Genomic DNA, 13,177 nt, shown 5'->3' with positions numbered 1-13,177 from the left:
ATCGTATGTAGACTGTCTTAGAAAAATAAAACGTATTCATTAATTCATTAATTAATTCACATATCTATGCGTCCATTGAAATCCACTCAATCCATTATTTCTCATTATAGATATCGTGAATTACACTTCGAGATAAGAAAAAAGAGCGGATTAGGGAATAAGATTGCGTAGAAAACGTTCTGGTTCAAAAAAGCGAAAGTACTAGGTTTGGGAATGTTATGCAATGCGAATGAAGGCCAACAGGTGGAATATCTGTTTTTAACGGGATTGGTTACCAGGGGATGGTAGCCTAAACAGGGAAGCTCAAGGATTCGATGGCGGGTGAACTACGACAACTGGGGGAAAAAAATGGACTCGGCAAACTCACGTTAGAAGCTGCTGGAAATCCTGGGAGATACCATCGTCCTGCAGTGGACAGAAAAAGATCATTGTTATTGATGACGAAACAATGTGCAGCGTCATGCAGAAGGAGGTCCCACGGTCAGGGACCTCACGGGAATCTAATTCATTCATCATCATCAAAGTAAAGGAATCGTTGTGCAAAGAACACTGTCCGTCGCACGGTAGACATGAGCACCGATTGTTGAGAGTCGCTCCGCCATCTATCGGGAAGTAGAGGCACTTCGCGCTGCCCTCGCGATCATCCGCGCCGAGAATATTTGCAGCGGAATATCTTTTTCGGCCTGTCGATTCCCACCTTCTTTCGTGATGGATGCTTTCTTTTCACCGAGAGTCACGACTCGGGGCGGCCCGCCTCGAGAAATATCGCTACCGCGCGATTCTCGGAAGGCCCAGTTCGAGGCGAGACCTATAATATCGCGGATCTACGCTTTATTCCCCTCTGACGTTCGCAACAATCGTGACCTGACCCGTGTGAGGTCTTTTTCGGCCTCTCCGCCGGCAATTGCTATACTCTATATACGGTAGATTTTTGACGATTTTGTTTGTTGTGTTACGTTGGGCGCGGGCTTGCTCGCAACGCGCCTCCTCGGCAGGAGAACGTATACTTCGAAATCTTCCCGTCGCAAGCACAGCCGAAAGCGTTTCGAATAATTGTTCGCCGATGCGGGCAGTTTTCACGCTTGCTAAATTCCACGCTATCTCATGATTTAAAGCCAGAATACCCCAAAGCAAACGCACGCTAGTTTTACCAAAGTGCGGTCTTCACTTATCTACGGGAAACGCGATTCGGCACGGATTTTGGATACTGAACCTCTTTCCGCATCACTAAAACAGGAGGAGATATTGCGGCACTAATGACCCCGTGAGGAACAATGGTGTCGCTACTGTATAGAGCAGCGTCAACTATGGTTGGGAAGTTATAGCATCGCCGTGACTTTACCACTGAAGGGCACCTGCCCCATCTCCCACTATCTGTACGAATAACCGACGCACAATAAACTGACGTTATTCCCTCCTCCACCCAGTGCGGATTGCATCTGCATGATACAACAACATTAGCCACCATAACAACGTCATACCATCTGCCACTCCAATCCAATCCAATCCAACTCAATCCAAGCAAAAATACGCTCCCATTCCTGCATGAAGTCATCCTAGCAACGTATGGTTCGCGGCAATATGCACTTAAAGCAACGCGCCATAGCCAGACTGCCCCAAGCAACGACGGCGACTACAGCACCGTCATCAAATCAAAGTGACTCCAATTACGCGCTCAACACCCAGCGTGCAATGCGCCCTAGGAACCGAGATCCAGAACACTATCTTGGGCACCTAAACGTTGTCGGAAGCTTGCAGTGTGGTCATTGCTTGAATTGATCTAGCCAACAGGTTAACCTCGTACAAACAAGCTTCCCCAAAAGTTTCGCCTCACAGGACGAAGGAGAAACAGGCTGGTATGAAGACGCCGCTGTCTGGTCTTTTCCAGGCTTAAGAACTGCCACCAACCAGGCGAATTTCCACGAAGAAATAATTTTACCCGTATCCCAAATGTGGTTGTTGAAGAAGTAGAGAAGCTCTAGCTTCCGTTCTGAGGGCAAAATATAGAGCATTTGATTGCTTATTCCGCCACGGCCCGGTGCCCAGCCTCTCCGCAGGGTACTTAGTGCGCATGGAATGTTAGCAGTCGCTATGTATTTCGGCGTTTCTAAGGCTCATGGCGGCGTCATACGGGGTCCGATAGTGGAGAGGTTACATTCAATAAGGGTATCAGGAAACCCACTCCGCCTAGTGCGCAGCTTCCTTACAGACTGGCACATACAAGTACGGCTAGGAAGCGTGCTGAGCAAGGAAACGAACGTCTCACGGGGTGTACCCCAAGGCACTGTTCTGTCTCCTGTACTTTTCAATGTGGTCATGGCGGGATTACGTGCAGCACTAAAAGAAACCCGACGACGGGCGCACACATCAGTGTGCGATGACGATATTTGCATTTGGTTGCCTGATATCCCCAATGCCAGCAACACAAGCGGCTAGCAGTGATCTCGCAACAAACTGTCAGCCCTAGCGGCTGTAGTCGCAGATGACGTCACCGCTAAAAACTGTGACGTGATGCACAAGGCGGAAAAGCGCGCGCCAACAGCCCCGCCACGCGTGTTCTTGAATTCATCTCTAACATGCGTCTCTAGGTCCGCACGAAAGGACAGAATAACAATGACGAGAGCTTCACAGGAAGGTTCTGTAGAGAGCGCCGTCCGACGCTACTATGAGCACTCCACTAAAGCGACGTCCACCGGCCTTCCTTAAAAATGGCTGATTTGGCATCACTTAGCTCTCCATAATGTAACGTAACCAAAGCTAGCATAACAGAACACAAGAAGCAGAAAGCAATATTTTAAACAACCAAAAACTAAACTACGCCATGAAAATTACAACTAAAGCTAATGGTGTAAAAATGTACACAAGACGAGAGGAGAGCTTTAACCATTGGCATTGGTATCAGGAAGCAAAAATTCACTACAACGGCAGACGCTACCTTAAATAGTCGAATGTCGTCAGACGGCACTCCTGCCATGGCTGCAGCGCTTAGCTAAAGTGCCGTCGGACGGCGCTCTGAACACTGCGTTACAGTAAGCAGGAGGTGAGCACGTCGAGCTGTTGCTTCTAAAGCACGTGAGCAGACATAATTTCCCAGAGAAAATTTTTTAGCCTCAATTTTCTGATCTATAGCTAATGTCTGGACACAACCACGCGTGTTCTTGAATACCTGTCTAGCGCAATTCAAAGGTCCGCACGAATACAGAGAGTAATTATGAGGAGAGCCTAACAGGAAGCAGGCGGGAATTCGTAAACCGAACTTTTGCCTTCAAAGTACGTAAGCAGTCCCCGAAATTTTTTACCAACGAAGCTGTTTAGCAAATCGTAATTTTTCGTGTCCGCAGTTAAAAATTCCCAGAAATTGCCGAGTGAACGCGTGCACGTGAGGGCTGGTTTTGCGGCGACCGCCACGCATCCCCGCCGCATGTATGTCAAGCCAAGCACACCCACTTGGGCAGATTGGTCAAGATTGCGGCGACCGCCCGGCAGTCAAAAAAAAAAAAACAGGAAAATGCCGCACACTCGTGTGCGTGCCTCGTGGCAGCCGCCCAGCGTCCCCGGCGCGCGTTTGAAAGTCAAGCATACTCCCTTACGGGGATTGACCATGATCGGCCAAAAAACTGCAGCGTTTGCCGTAATCGTGGCAACAATTTCTCGGAACGAGAAAGAGACGCCAGAGCGCACACTCCCCGCAGGTGATTTCCATAGATTATCACTTTCGAAAAAATGAAGGAGGCTCACATTTGTGCCAACAGCGATGGACTAAAGGTCGCTGCGGCAGTGAAGAAGAAGCTAATCGGCTGCAATCGTGGGCTTAAACCTTCGTGATGGTCGTGAAGGTTGCGCACAGCTTCGCTACCTTCAAGTCTTACGCGCTTGTGTGAGATTCCTTCCCTTTTCTCAGCCCAATTAACCGATCTGTAGATTCTGTCTCAGTCACAACTACGCGTGTTCTTGAATTCCTGTCTAACGCACGTCTCAAGGACCACACAAAGCGAGAGAACAAGAATGAGGAGAGCTTTACAGGAAGCAGAAGGCACGCCGGCGACGCCTCGTCAAAAGCGGCCGCCGACGAGGCAGCAGCCGAGGCCGGGATGAATGGAACCGCTTCCTCGCAACTTGGTCCGCTCCCTATCAGCCGAGGCCCCTCGACGCCGCGCTTGTGTACGCTAGCTGGCTCGCGCACAGACGCGCAACGCGGCCAAGAGTTGCGACTTCCCGAGAACCCTTGCTCTTGAAGCGTGCCGCCGCCCGATGGGCGCAACTCAAATACGACGACGTCAATAGGACGCCCGAAGGGTCTGCACGAGCCTCGACAAAGCGGCCAGTAGGCCTCGGTGGTAGGATAGTCACCGCAAAAACGCGCCAAACTGCACTTCCGCGCATAAACATTAACTTTATCCCACGTCATCATCTGGCGTAGCAAGTTAGGCATTTCATAGCCCCGCTAACATCGCCAGGCTTCATTAAATATCGTTCTCTCTCTCTCTCTCTCTCTCTCTCTCTCTCTCTCTCTCTCTCTCTCTCTCTCTCTCTCTCTCTCTCTCTCTCTCTCTCTCTCTCTCTCTCTCTCTCTCTCTCTCTCTTCGTGCAGGGAGTGCAGTGTTAATGTTAATGGAGGCGAAAAGCAAAAACAACCGCGTGTTCGAGATTTCGGCGCAACGTCAAAGATCCCCACCTACTCAAAATTAATCCGGAGCCCCCCACTACGGCGCACCTCATCGCCTGTGTAGCGTCTGCGCGTTATACCCTACGATCGATCGATCGATCGATCGATCAATCAATCAATCAATCAATCAATCAATCAATCAATCAATCAATCAATCAATCAATCAATCAATCAATCAATCAATCAATCAATCAATCAATCAAGTGCAATGTTGAATTGTAGACGTTCTCGTGCTGTACACTATAAATATTTTTATGGCAGAAAATATAGCGAGAGGTTACCCCCCAACGAACGAAGCCTTCTATGGTAACAAAACTTGTTGCTAGACTATAGTCTATTCATAGTTTCATTGGAAGAGAGTGCCGCCAATGTAGCCCAAACGCAAATAAAAAACGGACAGGAAATAGACCCCTTTTATAGGACAAGCCCCAATGAAAACTTATTTTTTTAGGGGCGACAGCATGCAGTACGCGCAGCTGGTGTCAAAGCCAATGTTTCTGTGCGCACCTCACCATTTTTCTCTAATGTGCTTAGGTCCGTCCCGAAAGGAACGGGAAAAGTGCATCATGACATACTCCTTCGCGTATTAAAATGCACTGAAACTTTGGGAAAAAGCGCCCAAACTTGAATATATCGTACGACAGGTAGGGGTCGAAACTACCGCCCCTCTTCACACACTTTCTGTCGTGTGTGTTTTTTGGCACGCTTGTGACAACGCCGACAGTACCATTGGATTACCGATAGCCCAGACCTAAGCAATGTATAATAGAGGCCTGGAATGAAATTGATTGAAATTTGGTTAACCGGGTCGTCCACAGCTCGTATCTGCTTTGCTAGAGGAGCCGCGTTGTGCGGTCAGAAGCTTTTGTGATCAAACGTTTGAGTAGTATAAATTAGACCATGACAGACAGATATTGCGGACTTTCCTCTCTGGTGGCGTGCCCAACGGCACACCGATGTTTCTGTTCAGAGACTGAGTCCGTACGTGGCACCAAGTTTTCATTCGTTCGACGAGCTCATATTTTGTTGGGACGATCAGTAAGTAAACGTTACCGTTTTTGCTACAAAATCACTGTAAAAGAAGGGAAACCCAAAAATTTCATAAGCCAAGTTCCCATGTAAAGTGAATCTGTATTGCTCACACAAAAGCCGTGTGTGCACGAAATATTTAGTTGGTGTCTAGCGCTTGTTTTGTGCGCGACTATGTCTTGTCTTCTTCTGTGTTCACTAATTACGCCGAATAATTTTAAGTATTACTCGCCTGAATTACACCGCCTTGTGTCAGAGCCTCGCATAATATGTCGTCCATTCATATTGTGCTTGCATTCAATGTACCTTGCAGGCTTCTGGATCCATCGAGAAAGGACGCGGCACTTTTCATTTCAGTACCTGCTGACGTAAACATACCCAAGGCTACCAGGGCCGCTGCTTAGATTAAAAAAAAATACTAGACAGCCTTTACCAAAATCATCGGCTCTACATCTTATGCAGGCGGCAATCTTATGTAGGCGGCAATCTTATGTAGGCGGCAACACTGTTATGTCCAGCCATTCTAAAATTCTTTGATACCAAAACGGATGGGCGACGCCCTTTCTGTAGATATATCTCCGATAATTGCCACATGGTTTGGGCTTGTCAGGAGAATCCCACCTTCCACCCACCCCTTCCGCTACCGGGGAGGACTGGGAGACAGCCCTCCTCAATTGCTCTGAACTTGAGTCCCAAAGGACTCTGATTCAAAGAGGTCGAGGAGTCACGTGGTGTCCCAGACTAAGATACCACCCAAGAATGGGATCATTAAGATTCGTTTCCCTTTCCTCAATAAAGTGTTTGCCTCTCTCTGTCTCTCTCTCTCTGAGCGCTAAGCATTGTTAACATGTACCAGCTGTATTACCAATGGTACCAGTTTGGAAAGGCTTAGCCTTGTGTACACCGTCTTGAGACTCGCTTTCATGGCAGGAACACAGATGCCGCTAGCGGTTTTTTTGCAGCACAGAAAAGAGGCTGCAAAAAGTTTCACCGAACCCGGCAAACCCCAGGTTATACCATCCAAGAAACTCTACGTATCAATGTTCAGGGCGGCTCAGCGAAAGTGTACGAGGAAGGAGTGTTTCAACACTCTCGGGGCAGCACAGCGCTCAAGGCCCGATGTATGCAACTTCCGGCAGTATCAATTGCATTTGCGGGGGTGCTTGCAAAGTCGCGAGTGTTCCTCGTAGAGACTGAGATATGAATGTAGCTGAGCGGGCTCTAGACGAGGAGTGCCCGACGCCACGTCGTCAGATTTTCAGGGCTGGCACTCCCTCTCCACGCATCTATACCGTCTAATCACCTCTGGATGCCGCGTGTATCATGACTCGGTCTCCTCCATAACAAGCTCTCAAAGAGGAAGCTAGCCGTACTTAAGACTGTAGTGATTTTCCACTTTACCATTGCGATATTGCCGTAACAAGTTATTGGCCAAGCTGACTCTTGAGGCAAACCCGCCGCGGTGGCTCAGTGCTTACGCTGTTGTGCTGCTGAGCCCAATGCATGGCGCGGGTCGGATCCCAGCGGCGGTGGCAGTTTTTCAGACGGGGATTTCGGCGCGCGTTAAGGATCGCCACGTGGCCTAAAATTAATCCGGGGACCTCCCCTACGGCCGGTTTCATAGCCCAGGTGAAACTTTGGCGCGTTAGACACTCCTAATATGATTATACTAATTTTAATAAAATAATAAGAATTAGAAGGATAAGAATTGGGTGGAGTGTATTCGGTAGGAATTTTCAGATAATGAATGGCAGAATATCATTGTCCCTGGAGGAGAAAGTGTATGACAGCTGCATCTTACCGGTACTCGCCTACGGGGCAGAAACTTGGAGGCTCACTAAGAGGGTTCAACCTAAATAAAGAACGACTCAGGGAGAAATGGAACGGAAGATGATAGGTGTAACGTTAAGGGACAAGAAGAGAGCGGACTGGGTCAGGGAACAAACGCGTGTTAAGGGCGTATTAGTACAAATTAAGAACAAGAAATGGGCAGAGCATGTAATGCAAAGCCAAGATAACCGTTAGTCATAAAAAACAACAGAGTGGATCCCTACAGAAGGCAAGCGTGGCCGCGGGCGGCAGAAAGTTAGGTGGGCAGATGAGGTCAAGAAGTTTGCAGGCATAAATTGTTCTCAGCACAGGACCATGATGATGTAAGGACCTATGGGAAAGGCTTTTGCATTGCAGTGGGCGTAGATAGGCTGATGATGATGAATTTGATTATTGAGGTGATGAATTTGATACTGACGCTTATTCTGTCCTTTATGTCGGGATGGAGCAGACCTGCGCTATACTAGGTGAAATTTCCTCTAACCCGCCGCGGTGGCTCAGTGGCTAAGGCGTTGCGCTGCTGAGCACGAGGTCGCGGGTTCGATTCCCGGCCGCGGCGGCCGCTTTTCTGATGGAGGCGAAAAGCAAAAACGCCCGTGTGTACGAGATTTCGGCGCACGTTAAAGATCCCCAGGTGGTCAAAATTAATCCGGAGCCCTCCACTACGGCGCGCCTCATCGCCTGCGTAGCGTCGGCGCGTTAAACCCTTCAATCAATCAAATCAAATTTCCTCTAGCATTGAGCTCTGAAACAACTCAAGCAGCCTAGGAACCATTTTCAAATGAATGGCGCAAGATGTGGTACGGCCGCTATGGACCATGCGAGTGTCAGCTCGTGTTCCTTCATTCTTTGAATCTACAAAATGTCACGACAGCATACTGGTCCCCAAACATGCGAGTTTGGCTACGGCACTCGAGGCGGCCGAGGTTAAAGAGTACTAAGAAGAAAATTTTCAACGGTAAACCAACGAAAACACTTTGGGTGTTATTCGAATTTTCTGCGAAGAGCGGATGCTCTTGTGCTAAGCCAGCGCATAAAACACAGCATTATATCACGTTGAAAACACCATTTTGTCATTCATTGAAGGTTAGAGTTGGCAAACAAGTGCTTAAGGCCGACAGTACTATTCAAGCTGCATTGGAGAAGTTGTTAGGCACAACTTTCCGATAGTACTTGAGAATTTGCCACAAAAAAAAGAGTGGACGAGTTTCGTCGCAGGAAGTTCCTCGGTTGCTCGCTTTAATCCGAAAGCAATGAATGACCCATTGAGCGGAAAAGCCGCCATCGCGGCTGTCTTTAGCAGCGAAATGGCGCCTCAATTCCCATTGGCTGTGACACGTCATGTGACTTCATAACAACAACCCTATCGTTGCCAAGGAGCAGGCCCAACAGCTGGAGGCGTATGGAAGAGCGAACGCGCTTAAAGGGGCACTGACACAAAAATTTTGCATCTTGTTTTTTTTGTTGCGATAAGTAGCTAGTGACCTACTTATAATCTGTAGAAACCTCATTTGCTTCAGCGTGCGACGGTTGTTTAATTAGAGGCATTTTCAATGCGGCCCGTCGCAGTTTCGGTTTCAGCGAGTGCCGCGAAACGATGGATTTTGTGGATTTTGTGTGAACAAAGCTGACCACGTGACCGTCGGAGGGATATCACAGAGCAGAGCCGCCGTAGCACTGTCGAATCCGCATCGACGGCAGTTTCTGCGAATGCCCCCACGTACTGATCTCGTGAGGCGCTTAATTAAAAAGCGACCGCGGATGTGACGCAGGCGCTGCGAGTGCAAATGCTACCGCGGCTAAAGACCGACGCGCGACGCTCGAGACGGTGGGTGGCAAGACGCGCGCTGGGAGCAGCCGGCCGGTCTGCCTACAGGTCCACCTACAGATGTGTTCGGCTCAGCACTGCGGCGGATATTCGAGTGCCGCTCTCGTAAGCGGTGCAGATGACAATTTTTAATGCAACCTGCCATCGCATCATTAACTCCTTTCTCATGTAAGCCATCATGTTCGGGACTTGGGGACAATTTCGTGCAGCGGTAACAAGCTATCACTCGAGCTACCTGCGCCGGCCTAGGCCACTTCGCGGCCGTGGCCGCCGCCTGCACAGCGACCGTGCGGCTAGCTCAGTGAGCTTTTCAGGCCTCCTGCGCGTTTTCGCACCCAGTGGTAATAAACAGTAATAGAAACAGAGTGCCTGGAATCACTGTAGAACTTTGGTCGCGGCCAGCTGCCCGATTAGCTGACGAAATCACGGCGCCTCCGCCGCCAACGATCGGGTCGTTCGTTCTCGAGAGCAGAAGCTCCGCCCGCCGGCCCTCCGATTGGAGCGGCGAGCCGGGGAGCCGCCGAAAAACGCCGGTAGTGCGGAAGCGGCAAACACAAACTCGTGACGTGTTTGGATGTTGTTTATTTACAATTGCGCGTGGTCCTCTGCTGGCTGCTGGGTTGAGTTTCGCACACTTCAAAATTGATTTTAAATATGTTCTAAGCTGTATTCGCCGCTGATATTTTGCAGATGATGTATGTGTGTTCCCACCAATCTATGTCTGAAGTTATCTCGCCTTCAAAATTTTGTGTCAGTGCCCCTTTAAGTGCTGAGCGCACCTAGCGGCGCAGCATTCGCTCGCGAGCCAAGGCTCTCTGAGCGCCGCACTGCCGCGCTCACTGTAGGCGCTGCGGTCTTTTACCCTCCATGGCACCGCCCACAATACCGGCGTCACGCCATCCCCCACAGTGCTCGCAAGTATTACTGCTTTTAGTACTAATAAAAAATGCTTAGGTGTCCTCAGAACTCTTTTTGACCAAAACAATATATATGCGTAATAGGGTAGCACAGAAGACTAAACGAAGGGGTCCCACTCATCAAGCCATACCTTATTATACCAGGAATAAAAAATGGAAGCATCTCCACCCAGTGGATGATGGCGAGGGTGCGGAGTAAGGGGACTCGAAATGACATCCAAGTTGCGCCCCGAGTGACACCCGTTTTGCGCCCCGACCGTCATGCGATTTGAGCCGCGAGTTGCACCTTCATTACTCCCTAAATGAAACTGCAACTCACGGCTCAAATCGAATTTCGCTTGATTTTCGCTTGATGGTGGTGTGTGTGTCCGTCCGTGTCCGGATGGACACGGACGGACATTGGGAGGTCCTAAGGTATTCCGCACCGTTACAGGTGAGGGAGTAAGCCGTTTGACGCTCGCGCACTAACTCACGGTCGTAGCCAAATGGGTAAGACGACTGACACTAACTCTGTCTTGTCTACCAGACCCAGGCTGGAATCCTCCCGGTGCGTGTGTGAAATTTTGCGATTGTAAATGCTATGCGAACGGACGCGGACGGGCATTGTGCGGTCCTAAGGTACTCCGCACCTAAAAAGCAAAAGAAACAAGGTTGGAATGGAAAAACAGCAATATGAAGATTCTCGAAGCGTTTCACATTGAGGTCTCTTCCTGTACTGCCCTTGCCATACGTCCGTATTTTTGAAGTAATTAATAAAACTTAATTTCATTGACTTTCATTTGACACGGAACAGCTGCGTTTTAGGAGCACTGCTTGTCATGCGTGCGCGTTATAGTGCCGGGTCACCTTTCTCTTGCGGGCTTTTATTTCGATCTCAATTGATTCCTCCACTTCAGATTAATTGATAGTTGCTGTGTAAACATTTCCCCCAGAGACACTGCCGGTGTCCAGCTTCTTCTCCACAATGTTTTCGACTGAGTTATTCACGCCAACAAAGCAATCTCAACAGCTGACAGAGTGGTGCGTTTGGCCGAAATATGTGATCTGCGCTGAAACCGTGAACTAGGATAGATTGATTGATTACTCGAGTATGTTGCGAAGAAGTCGATCCACAGGGTTGCGCCAGGGTTCGCACAATGTGCCGACGTTCGGAGGAAAATACAGTGAAAGCTCGTTAATTCGAACTTACGGTTAATTAGAACTAACGCCCTGGTCCCGGCACAGCCCTGTACATTTCAATGAGGGAAAACTCCGGATAATTCGAACAGGGTGGTATTCAAAACGGTTAATTCGAACTGGGATCCCCTGGTTTCCGTCGTTTCCGTCACTCCTGACAGAAGAAGTCGGCCCTGAGTGATTAGAATGTGTTGCAAATACAAATCAAACCAAATTTACTAAATATGTAAAACGACGAAACAAAAATTAGCAGTGGCTGAGCTCGGCTATGCCAGGATATACGTAGCGTGAGCTAAGGTTCAGCTGGTTATTCTTAGATTTCTTGATTGTCTAGGATTAGCTGATTATCATGATTACTGCTGCTTAAACGATTTCCAATCTAATCCAATCAAATCTAATTCAATCCAGTCCAGTCCAGTCCAGTCCAGTCACTGCTCCTCGAGCATGCGCAGCACGGCTCTCCAGGAGCCACGCGAAACGGCTATCAAGCGGCTCCGGCGCAGCGTCAGACTTGACTACTGCGCAACGGAGGCGCAGAGCTAGGCACGCGCCGGCGCCAGTGCGTCTTCCGCGGCTATGACGTCACTCCTCCGGAATGCGCAGACCGGCGAATGAGCAGACCCAATTCTCTACACACCCGTACTCCAATTGGATTGGATTTCAATCCAACACAATCCAATTTGATCTAATCCAATCCAATCCAAATCAAATCAAATCAAATCAAATCAAATCAAATCAAATCAAATCCAATCCAATTCGATTTGATCCAAACCAATCCAATGCTCCTCGCGCTTGCGCAGAACGGCCTTCCACGGCACACGCGAAACCACTCAACCTCGGCCAGTGTAGCTTACGCTACAAAAAACAACAGCGTAGCGGGTGCTCTACTGCGAAAGCTTATTTCGCTACCGCATCGGGCGCCGCGACGCCAGCCCAGTGCTCCGGTGCATGTTGTTTCAGGTTTTCTTTGTGATGCAGTCGCTGGTCTGGGACCCACAAACGCGTAGTAGCGCCTAATTCGCGATAACACGTCCAGAGGTGACCTCTTTGTGTTCTGCCCGCTCTGTTTGGCGCGATGTCCATTCACTCTAGCGCCCGCCCGCTAATTCGAACTCCGCTTAATTCGAACAATTTTACGGTCCCCCTTCGAGTTCGAATTAACAAGGCGTTTTCATTAGTCAGCGACAATAGTCCCAGGCGTGGTCCCAGGCATTCGGATGTGTGATATCACACCGAGAGGAGTTATCGCAGTCGGCGGCAGCCTGATAGCTCTGATTGGGGTAGCATGAGCGGTAATGGCGGAGGACCTTGATTTTGTTGCGGAACGCGGGGTTTGGTCACATGTCTATGTAGAGACCAAACCCTGCTCGCCAAAGGCGTTTTAAGTTACTAAATCCGTCGGTATGCGGTTTGAAAGCCAATATATATGCGAAAGAACAAGAAGCGAAAAAATAAAAAAAGTGCTCATTTGTATTTAGGCAACTGGTTTCGACCTATAGACAGACATATGGACATTCCTGGACTTTGTGGCAAAAGTTCTTCTACAAAATATAAGCAAATGTAGGAACAGGGGGGTTAGCATACCGCATTGAAAAGAATTGGCTTCTAGTTAGTAAAAATTTTTGTTCTATAGTTATCTCTGTGAGGTGACAGCCATGGGAGAGGGGCAGCTAGGAATGGCCCTACCGAAGCGTCGACGTCGTTGATACGTATCCCAACCAGGCGACAAAA

General features: G+C 49.0%; 1 protein-coding gene across 4 annotated transcripts in view; it reads right to left on the bottom strand.

Annotated features, from left to right (window-relative positions):
• LOC144142524 (G1/S-specific cyclin-D3-like) overlaps positions 1-13,177 on the bottom strand; it is a 429,137-nt gene that overhangs the window by 259,032 nt on the left and 156,928 nt on the right. For 3 of the 4 annotated variants that reach the window (XM_077674105.1, XM_077674104.1, XM_077674103.1), the window contains exon 2: positions 368-405. The exons of the other annotated variant lie outside the window; for it this stretch is intronic. The gene's annotated coding sequence lies outside the window, so the exon portion shown is untranslated. The remainder of the gene's footprint in view (positions 1-367; positions 406-13,177) is intronic. 4 annotated transcript variants of the gene reach the window in all.

The sequence above is a fragment of the Haemaphysalis longicornis genome, unplaced genomic scaffold (assembly GCF_048455015.1).
Source record: "Haemaphysalis longicornis isolate Haplotype H1 unplaced genomic scaffold, Haemaphysalis longicornis Haplotype H1 scaffold_6, whole genome shotgun sequence".
NCBI lineage: Eukaryota > Metazoa > Arthropoda > Arachnida > Ixodida > Ixodidae > Haemaphysalis > Haemaphysalis longicornis.
The sequence above is the reverse complement of the archived record's forward strand: the minus strand, read 5'-3'. Positions and strand labels throughout refer to the sequence as shown.